We start from the raw sequence: 12,023 nt of genomic DNA on the forward strand, positions 1-12,023 counted from the left end.
GGTTGGTTACACTGTGTGTGTACTTCACATTTATTCACTGATACAAAAGAAATTACAACAACACGAAATAAACGAAAGGGTTTTGGGGTAAAACGTACGAAAGTTTTCGATCCCCTTCTGGGTATCTCTGCTGCAATCTGTAGATATTATTTATGAGTTTTCCAAAACTATATTGCCATGTACTGACCCCGGATAGCCAACAATTATTATGCCAGTTATATGTTATTTTTTATTTTCATTGCAATTAGCCTGTAACGTTTTTTTTTCTGTGTATATAATTGTCTTTGGCTCGCTAAGTTGAATCAATCTGTACATGAGTATTTTTTTAAATGATTCATACCTTATAATGGAATATTACTTATTACTTCTCGATTACCAGTCTTATTTGGCATCAGTTTCTGTGTTTTGTTCGTTGGTAGCTTTCGGAGAGGTTGCTTAAAAAGTGTGTAGTCGGAGAAGCGACCTTAGCTCATAAGGTTCCAAGTTTAAAGAAAATCGCTTCAGTAGTTTAATCCGTAGCTCGAGGTACATACAGACAGACTTTTTCTACATTTTAATTTAATGTAATGCTCTCATTCATTTAATATTCATCCCTTTTTCTGCAATATTAAGATAAAACAAGTCTTAACATGACTTCAAAGTTTGGTTAAGGATAGCTTGGAAACTTTCTGAAATATAAAAATTTGAAAAAAAGTGTCTCACTGTCCGTACCTTTCCCCTGTATAAGATTTAAGTTCAAAACCTTCTATCTTAAAAATGTCGGATGCCACCCCCAGGGTCGGACTGGTTCAAAGGGGCCCGGGTGGCAAAATGATAAAAGGGGCCCGCCACCGATACCAACAAAAACTTAATTTTTGTTTTGGCTCGGAAAAAGAAACTATACTTGTATCAAGGTTTTTGTTGATCTAATACGAATTTTTGCATACATTTTTCCACTTCCCTCACACCATTCTTTTGATGTTTCTTATTTTAATAATTGCATCTTAAAATTAAATAAATAGAGCATGGGAACAGAGTTCCAAGAGGCGGAGGTTGAGCTGCTGCTGTGGCCCCAGGGCAAAACTTTAGTTGGGGGTCTTTGTTGTCTTTATTTTTTTTTCCTTCTAAGAAAATGTATGGAATTTATTTATTTTGAATTTTAAAAAATTAAAAATTCTTCACAAACAGTTGAAAATTTTATTGAAAAGCGGAATATTTCTCTGTATAATGATTTTCAAATTTTGAACTTTCAACTGCAAATAGGCAATAGCCCTTAGTAATAGACCCGAATTTAGCGATAACCTTTAACTCGATTTTAATAAAAAACAATATACATCTCACTTCCAAATCTAAAAAACGCTATGATTTTAGAATCGACATTGTTACAGGTGAACTGTTTCTTATCCAATTCCAAGTTTAGAAGTTAGATGTATGCTTTATTACTACCTAAATATTATTTATTTATTTTTTTTTTTTTTTTTGTTAAAATCGAGTTTTTCTAGACTCGAGCCTATTCCTAAGACTTTTAGATTTATAGACAAAAGAATTAATTAAAATAATCCTAAGAAAAAAAATGTTTATGAGTCTTGTTCTTTCCTTATTTTAAAAGCTTTTTTTTATTTTAAGTTAGACCCGAGGAAAACTACGGTATTCACGTACCGTAATCCCTTAAATTTGTATCTTTTCTGTTTCTGTTGATTCAAGTCTTTAAAATAGATATCTTAGGTGAAAATAAGGAAACGGAATACACGTCATAGGTATCTGTTTGTTTCGTTGTTTATTTCTTACATCCTGTTTCTTCCCTAAATACAATCTAGCGTGGGGCCCTGCCATATGTACGTGGGGGCCCCGCGACACTGCTCCGGTACAAGGGTATGCACAAATGAACCCCTGGGGCCCCAAACCTTTTCACTTCTTATATAATTATAAATATAGCTTTCAAATAGTTAGAGTAAGGGCCTGCATTTGTTAAACGGGCCCCTTTTCTTTGTTTGAAATTTGTATTTGTGTTTGTTTTTTACATGTTCTTTATGTATTTATTTTATTTTGTAATTATGGGATAGCTGAGGGCCCGGGTGGCAGTCGCCAAGTCAGTTATATGGCCAGTAAGGTGGGTCGTTTTTGGGTTTTTTTCGAATTTCAAATCGTAATAGCGCGGAAAAGTTGTAAATGGTGAAGACTAAGAAGGGGTTAAAAAATAATCAAAATCAGTTAATATCTTCAATCCGCGCATCGGCTCTAAAGCTTGAAAAAATATTAAAAAAATTGTATTTTTACAAAAAAAAATTAAAAACCCTAACATCTTTTTTTTAATATAATAGCTTTGGAAAACCTTTGTATTAGCTAAATATTAAGTAGAAAAAAAGAAATTGTTGAAATTGGGTAAGTATTTTCCGGTCGCACATGCGTTTCGAAATTTGTCGAAATATGGCAAAATTCCTATTTTTACGAATTTTTTTTTATGGTTTAGACTATTTGGAAAATTATTATTTTTACCAAATTTGAAGTAAAAATTAAGTTGGCACAATCAGTGAATGCTATGAACTCGTTAAAGATTTGAAAATCTGTCGGTCAAGAGGGATTTGACTATGTATCATTCTCCTCGTCGCACAGTGGTGCTTTATGGCGTCAAAAATCATTGTTTTAACCTCATTTTTTCAAAATGGTGGTTCCAAAATGGCATACAGAATAAGCGTTTATAGAATTTTCTTTTACAAAACTGAATATAAGCTAGAAATTTAGCTAAATTGATGTCAAAAAGATGTTCGCTCTTGGATTTGTTTAGAACTGTTCATATTCAATGAAAAACAAAATTAAAAAATTTAAAACAAAGACCAAAATGTACCAAAGTAGTAAAAAACACTTTCGGTGTGCTGAATTCTAATCTGAAGTCAGAAACATCCTATCAGCTCCCGTTTTTGAAATATTACCGTTCGATGTTAATAAACTACTTTTGAGGTTATGCTTTTATGTGAAGACTTTTTTTTTTTTTAATATAAATTATAACGGTTTCTATAAGAACTATTTTCCTTCTTTCAACATCAAGATCAAAAACCTATAGAAAAGTTTATTTTAGTGTCCGCACCAAAAAAAAAAATAAAATTTTGAAGACCAGTGTTATTAGAACTATTGCAAAGTTAATTGAAGAAATAAAAAAAATCCAATTTAAAAGCATAAAATCCTAATAATAGCTAAATTTCGTACTAAAACTCCAGTTAATCTTAAACATAACAATCCCCTTTCAAATAATTCATACCTACCCACATCACCAAAGAGCATGTTCTCCAAATTAAAATAGACATCGCACGTGCCTGTTATTGAACCGAAAAAGAAAGTGTGAAAAATTGAAAAAAATATGAAATTTTCTCTACCAGAAAACTTTAAAAAAGATTTCATACGTGCGGAAATAACGCCAATTTGGAATTTATTCTTTCAATATTATAACCTTAACCCTTTGCCTTTTACCAATGCTTAAATAAATTTAACTACCGGGACGACACCAGCGCATTCTCGATTTAGTAACAGGAAAATATTTAAGGCATAGAAATATGGATGTTATAGCCCTCATAAGCATTTCATAAAGCAAATTAAATGCATGACTGCACGAACGTTGAACATTGTACGTTAATGTAGTGGCAGAAGTGTACAAAAATGTATTCTTGAGATTCCTTCAGATTTGTTTAATAGTCAGGGGAGCTTAGATTTGGTTGTATGATGGAAGTCTGAGAAATAATTCGCAACTGCATTTCCTTTATTATTATTGGTATGTAATGTACTTAGTACTTTAAGCGTAGTATTAGAGTGTAAGGGGCAATGTAATGCCTAGGCTTTGATGGTTTAATCTCGGCGGCAGCTGCATCTAAATCCAAAATATCTTTAGCTGTTGGTAAAGTCACTTCAGTATTTTTAAGGAGGCTTAAAACTCCAGTAGAAAGTGTTGATAACTTCTAGTTTCATGACTGTCGAAAAAAGAAATAACACTGGTCTGCAAAATTTAACTTTTTTTTTCTCCTTCAAATAATTTTTTGATATTATGAAAGATTAGACTTTCTTAAATCTAAATCTGGTTTCAAAAAAATTCTATCAGGTAAACATGATTTTTGAAAAATGTGGGTAGTTTCTAAAAAATCACCCTTTAAGATTCATTTGAACTTGTATAAATTTAAAACTATTTGGCGCATAGAGATCAATTTTGGAGGACTTATTCTTCATAATATAACTTATCGATTGACACCAAATATGTCCTTTTACATTAATTTTTACTCATTTTTTAAAATACTGATTGACAAAAAAAGCAGACATTTCGAAATCCTTCACTTTTTCGTAAATCCTACATGAACAAAAGCACCTTAATTAAGGAAAATGTAAAATATCAATGCCCATTATATTTAATTAATTATACGTAAAAAATTTTTACGTGCTGGAACTGTATGAGTCTCAATAAAATTAATTAAACGAAAGACTTCTTATATTTAAAAAGTCAAATAGGTAAAGAATTATAATTACTTCAATTGGAATTAAACTGTTGATTTCAGTCTGCATGTTATATTTGAGATTTTTTGAAATGTCAGCAGTTTTCTTTTTGAACGAAATTTCAATTGGTCTGCAATATCGTGCGGATGTTTAGCTTGGGTTGGACCAAAAATCTACATTAGTCCTCTGTTGAATAAGTTTTAGAGGAACGATAGAAGCCGCAAAAAAATCATTGACGGTTCTACCACAGTCTGCAGACTTACATAGGTGTCATGACATGAGTTTCGATACCTTCCTACCTATACCGTGCTTCAACAGAGCCTATAATTCTACTTTGACTGAATTTTCTTTTTGACAATATTTTCAGGATACCATTCCTTTATGGCTTCCAGCACACGATAATAATAATTAGGATAAATAGATGTCTTACTGAACTACATTTCTTTGCTTGCTCATATGAATTGTGGCTCAACTTTCCAAGTGCCTCTTCTACTGAAGGAGGCTGTGTCTTGGTTTTTTCATGCAATAATTTTTTAGCCTTATTGTCTTATCTATTTCAACATATTAGCAAAGATCATATAACTAGTTATATGATCTTTGATATTAGGCTAAGTGAAATAAATTCTTTAAGCCACGATTCGTTCTTCTTTAAAAAAAAACAGTGTTGGTTTTATTGCACTTTTTAGGCCATTCCGAAGTTTAGACCCTACTTGGATTGTATCAATTTTGAAGATAAACACATTATTCAATTTTTAACAGTTGAATATACAGATATAAAATTAAGGAACTATTAAAAGTGTGATAATCAGTTTCTTCTTTGGCAGGTTCAACCAACCAACCCCTGACCTCTTCTACTCATTCAACCCCTAAGTTGAATCTTAATAACAAAATTCCCACAGGGGATACACAAGCTTAGGGCCAAGTGACAAATTACTTTCTATTTCCAAACAAATTCTCACTCATCAGTTGATAGTGCTTCCGATAATGACTTCTATAAATCCTTTCAGGGTTCCACAGGATAAAGAAAGAAGGAAGGTTAAATATGAAAGTTAAGTAGAGTCGATAAGACTGATTAAGTTTCTTGCAAGTTTATTGACATGGGTTACGGTTGTATTTTTTATTATTGTTTTCACTAAAACTTAAACAAAAAAATAACGTATGTCTATGAGCTCAAAGGTAACAATTCTATCTTTTAACTGAATATCGAACGAAAATGGAAAATCTTGATCAGGAATCCAAAATTCCCTTTTATAAAGGTGTCAACAACAAACATACCACATTGTTAATAAATGAACTGGGGATAAATGAATAGATGTGTACAAAGTAAATGTATACGTCCGTCATCAGTCCCACAAAAAATGTTTGTGTAACGTGTAAGACAGATATCACAAATTGGGTGTAGGTGAAGAAAAGATAGATAAACGTGCTGAGAATAGTCGAAATACAAATTCGATAGATTAATGTCTACAAAGAATATAATTTTTACTCTAGTTTCTAGTACTAATGGGATTGGATATGTATAGGTATGCATGTTGGTAAGTATTTATATGAAATGTTAATTGGCTGATCGATTTTTGTAATAGATAAAATAGGGTATCGTTTCCTAAATCACAGTAAAAAAATAAAAATAAATTATGCATAAAATATTATAAATAAATTATACAATACAGGGTGTCCCAAAAGTCAACGTTGAAACGAAAACGGTAGATAGGGTAGGTGGTGACAGTTATCAGGAAAATAATTAAAAAAATCGCAACCATTATTTTGTGAATTATGGGCATTCGAAAAAAATTCGAAAAAATTGTCACCCTGTGACAATTTTTCATGTGCCGTTACTACAAATCTTAGGTTTTCTCAATTTTTTCTTTTGCTACGGAAATAACCCTGCTACCAAATGCATACCGATTGGTACTTTATTATGTTTGGTGCTCAGTCAATATTTTGCGTGATTTTCTAATTGTGTTGGAGATTATGAAGAATAGGCCGATCAACCTAGACAAAATTTCGCTATATATCAAAGTTAATTTAAGTACAAAATGTTTTGATGCAGTTAGGTTCCTTTGATAGAGGAGAATATAAAACCACAGTTTTACAGCAAAATTTGATATGGCGTATCCCTGAAAATGACCCCTGACCCCTAGTATAGGTAGTACGGAAAAAGTGATTTCAGTCCAATTTAATAAAATTTTAGTATGTTGTAGTTCATGTGAAGCTCATAACAACTCTCTATGGATGTAACCCCCTTGCCCCAAGTATAGCCCCTCCTTAGCCTCCTTCTTACCCCCTTTTTTACCCAATTTGTACCCTTTTAATGGGTTGAGTACGATAACTTAGGCGCCCAGAATTGATAACGGTTTTTTGAAGAGGAGTTCAATTCAATAATTTTTTTCTATAGAAGGGGTGATCTGTCTCCCCCCCTCCCCCGTTTAGGTGGGAGGTGCGATTTTCTAAAAAAAATATGTAAATTACAAAAATTATTAAAAAACAACGGCAACACTTACAGCTATGAATGATACCATTTTCAAAAGCCAGAAGTCACGGCACATGAAAAACTTTCACAGGGTGACCATTTTTTCGAATTTTTTCGAATGCCCATAACTCACAAAATATATGGCTGCGATTTTTTTTATTATTTTTCTGATAACTGTCACCACCTACCCTATCTACCGTTTTTGTTTCGACGTAGACTTTTAAGAACAACGCCAACGAGAAGTTTTGGTTCGTATGAAATGGACGCTTAAAGAGCGCAATATTTTCAACATTTCGACCAACCGGTTTACTCACACCTCACTTAAAACAGAGACAATTTAGACTTAAATGTTTTCGCTGATTATGACCTGCTTGAATAAGCGTTTAAGATTTTAATGAGAATGCCCAAAAATATATAAAGAAAAAACCAAGCACCGATTAAAATGAGACCTATGTATATTTGTATATGGCTTGAAAGGTCATCAATCGTAGAGAACAAATATGAAGTTTTGTTCTCATAAAACCATCCCCGGAAGTTTAGTTTGCATGACGGTTCTTAATTTCAAATTAAAAAGTGAATTTTTCATGTGAAATTGATGAAATTGGCTATAGTGCTAAAGATATTTTCCCAGTTTTAAAAATTTTACTATAAATAAGTACTATAAGACAAGTTTAAGATTCGTAAAAAAAATCGAACTCTAAATAACAATTAAACATGATTTTACGATGATAGCACGTCTCGCAATACGTCTCTCAAGCTACACCTCAAACCCATGAAGTGTTTGTGTTTTCTTCCAACTTGTGACATAAGGTGTGGTTATTTCCAAGAGGGGAAATAGAATTTTTTTTAGGACGAAAATTAATGGTTGGTGGTAGGGATTTGCAATATGATCAAAAGTCGTTTATAAACGACTTAACTTATTTCAAGGAACATTTTTGTAAGAAAACAATTTAGTAAACGTAGGGCCATTTGCTGAAACGAAACTTAAATTATTTAAGTTGAACATAAACTCGTATTCTCTACTTTTTCCTCAGCGTAAACTGTCACATAAGGATTTGTCTACAACAAAAATCCTTAAGTTTCGATTCAGTAAACGGCTCTTAATGTTAAAATTTAAAAAAATATTTTTTTTGATTTTTATATTCATGTTTTTTAATTTCCTTTTTAATGCAATTTTCATTTTGAATGCAATTTTTTTTTTTTATTTGTATATGTAAGAAACTTTTTGTCTTAAAATCCTTTGTCACTTTAAACATTCAATAGCATGCTTGGTTTAAAAGATGATTTTGTAAGTTTAATAACAAATAATAAACTTCTAATATAAAACTAAAAATATTTTTTATGAATTTAAGTATTCTAATCAACATTTTGAATAAGATCAAATGCGTGCGACCCAGTCTATTAACTTTTTAATTTTTTTTTCGAATTTTGGCTGATACTTCTTACATCCATTTATTTATCTTGTCCCAAAATAAAAACAGAAACAAAAAGCAATAATAATCATAAAGTGGTTGAAAAACATTAACACAATGATAAATCACAAAGAAAAAATAAACCATTGACTCTATTCTTGAATTAATCATTCTATTTCCTGAAACAGTTCTTGTAACAATGGCTTGAATAATTTGCGGAATAAAGTCGATTATATGCTTTGAATGGGAATTTCCATTTCCAGTTGGTCTACCAAAGCATCATCACCCTCTCATTTAGTTTCTTCGAATTCAACCTTTCTCCCTGCTGTCTTGTTCACAACCAACCCCAATAAAGCACACAAGAATGAATTGACTTATTAAGCGGCACCATTTCAAACGTGAAAATGCACCCGCACTTAATACAACATTGAGCTGAGCATTTAACCATTCATTCATTTTACCAACCACAAATCAGACAATTTTATCCCATTAAGGACGCATTTAAATCACTTTACCATCAACTTGAAACACTCGCATACTCCAGCTGTTTGCATCCCTGAATTTCGAGAGCTCTGGTGCGATGTTGCCTCAATCACCCCTGTTTAAAATGATTATAAAATAGGATGAGAAATTTGTTCGTGCCTTTTTCGAGTTTTAAGCTCCGCACAAGTACCGCTGCTGGGGTATTTTGGTATCTGCGGACATTGGCATTTCCGTGTTTTTTTTTTTATTTTTATTTTATTATTCCTTGCTTTTAAGGGTAAATATTGGTTTCATGTTAGAAAAAGTCAAGGTTTAATGTTGCCCTTTTGAAAAGTTTTAACTTAAGCCACTGTTTTTTTAACACCTCATCACCGAGGACTTTGATGCTGAAAAATATTTTTGATTATGCAGATGATATTGAAATTATCGAAGTAGAATGTGACCTGTCGGTGGTGCATTTGCTAGTATTGAGTTTTACGGTTGATGACAATGATATGAAAATAAAAAAAAAAACATCTAGGTTAAAGTTAAATTTAAAGTTGTTAAAGACATGTCCAATAGGTATAGCCGACTTGGAAAGAAGTAAATTGAAGTAGGTAGTCCGAAAATGTCGACAAGCCAGCCATAAGCTTGAGCAAGTCAACACAACCTCAAAACGCATTTAGTTTTGATGTACCTACATAGCTTTAATTTGACATAGAGAAAAATTTTCTTGGTTTCTTAATTTCTTTAGGACCAGTACTAGTGTAGAACAAACCCCATAGAACGATAGAACACCAACTCATCACGGTTGGATAAGGTTTTTATAGCTGTGAACTTTGATTGTAGTTCGTGCGTTGGGTTGTCTCGCTCCCTGAAGCGTGAACTTTTTGCTCGTGTCGCCCGTTTAAAATACAGGGGTTGTCATGTTCGCTTTTTGCTCTCTTTGCTGGTGGTGCTTCTTTCTGTTCTTTTGAAAATACTGACAGTTTAAAATTGACTATTATATTGCTGTGAACATTGAAAGTGAAACTAGAGATGAAAACAATTTTTTTGGTAACTTATTTGACCTTTGGAAGGGAGTAAACTCGAAGTTAAAGCAGTGATTTCCTTTTCAACACTTATTCACAAATTGGATTAATAAAAATGTTAAGGCGAAGGAAGATTGGCGGTAGGGGTGGTAGACAGTGGTAGTGGGTCAGATTTAGATAATTGAATGCAACGGAGTGTTTATAATTTTATTTAGCAATTAAGTTTATTTCGAATTACAATCTGAAGATATTTTGTAGAATTAACGATTGGTCTGAGAAAATTAAGCGAAACCGCGTTTTAAATAAGTGTTCTTCAAAAAAAAGCTAAGAAGCCATCAACACAATTATATTCTTATTAATAATGGCAAAAATTTCTTATCAGTTTGGAGCAGTGTGCGTACAAACTAAGTGGGCACTGATTATATCCTGTGGTTATTTGTGTTCGTTGAAAGCATACAATTAGTACCTAGGTTTTTAAGTATAGGTGTACCTATATATAGATAGTAATATTTACATAGATTTTGCTTCAAGAAAGCAGAAAACAAAAAGTAGGAGAAGCAATTATCGGATTACTGAATTATAAGGTTTTAGTATAGGTGCTAAATGAGAAATAAGTAACCAAATAGGTACTGATAAAGAAAACATTAGGCTTCCAAATTTAAAATAGGACCTGTAATTGGCAAGCTAACTTAAAGAAAAATTTATATACATATCTTAAACTCAGGTTGAAATTGAAAATATTTTATATGCGAATGAAAAGCTAACAGTCGTTGAACATATTACAGACAATATTTTAACTTATAGATAAGAGAGCGCACATTTCTACACTGGCCGACAAAATTTTTCGTACGATTTACAAATTTCAATGTTTCAATTTTTTGTACTAAGAATTATGTCGGCCAGTGTAGGTAGGTACAATTTTTCTCGATCACTCACTCTGTTTATAGAATTTGGCTTAGAAGGATTTGCATCAGTAGGTATATCGTCGTTTTTTTCACTCCATTAAGGAATATACTCCGGATTTACCAGAGAAATTGATAACCTGCTCCTTTTTTAAAAGTCGGTTAAAAAACAGACTGCTTTTTATCTTATGAACTTACTGAAATGGCTTAAGCAATTTCCTAAATCCTTTAAAATTTTTGTGCCACCTAATAACTAATACCTACATTTTCTTTTAGACTTATGGGTTTTATAAGGATTTTTTCATTAATCAAATTAGCTGGTTTGTTTTAAATGTACCAATTTAATACATATACAAACTAGGATGTTAGTAAATAACATACAAATTTGTTTATAAAAAATCACCAACTGATTTTTTGTACTATGGATGATTAAATATAATCCAAATCCAATTGTTATCATCTCAATATCGACCCCTTTCCGAAAAATTATCGTAAGCGAAATGGCGCTTATCTTATCTTTTGTTTTTAGAACTATTGGAGAAAATTTTGATATTAATGTTTTCTAACACAACTGTAGATTAGATTAAAACAAAAAAGATTTATCTTATTCAGACTTAATGTTCGAAAAATACAATTATATGCTGTCCATCATTGTATATAGTATATTTCCATAGTACTATCATGAAGTGAAACGATCTTAGGAACTCCAGTGGTGACTTGAAAAAGCAGAATTTGTATGAAAAAAATACGCTGAGCGCCACCTCAAAAAAGTGGCGACATGAACTAATACTAAATTCGACTTCATGATAGTACTAAAGAAATATATATACAATGCTGTAAATTCTAATTCATAATAATTGTATTTGGCTCGTACGATAGTTTGGCGGGAAGCAGGATGGGTCTGATAATCACACACACACCAGCTTTATTTATTTAAAGAGCGTGAACTGCCTCGTCTCACTTGGCACTAGACTAGTTTTTTTTGAAATAAACAAAATTTCAATATACATATAATATTACATACATGCATAATGGTTATGCATACGTATAAGATTTATGTTACCTATAAGTAGACAACCACCTTAAAAACTTTTCAAGAAATTCCATTACTTCCTACCTACCTACTTTCTTTTAATCTTCCAATTTCCAATTTATGATTCTCTTGTATTCTGGGACATCATTGTTGTATTATGAACGATGTCGTATTCGTCATTTTATGCTCCCTAAAGATTGCAAATTAATTTACATACTGATATTATACTAGCCCAATTCTCGAAGACCTTATTTCCTTCGC

Source organism: Episyrphus balteatus, chromosome 1 (genome assembly GCF_945859705.1).
Source record: "Episyrphus balteatus chromosome 1, idEpiBalt1.1, whole genome shotgun sequence".
Classification (NCBI taxonomy): Eukaryota; Metazoa; Arthropoda; class Insecta; order Diptera; family Syrphidae; genus Episyrphus; species Episyrphus balteatus.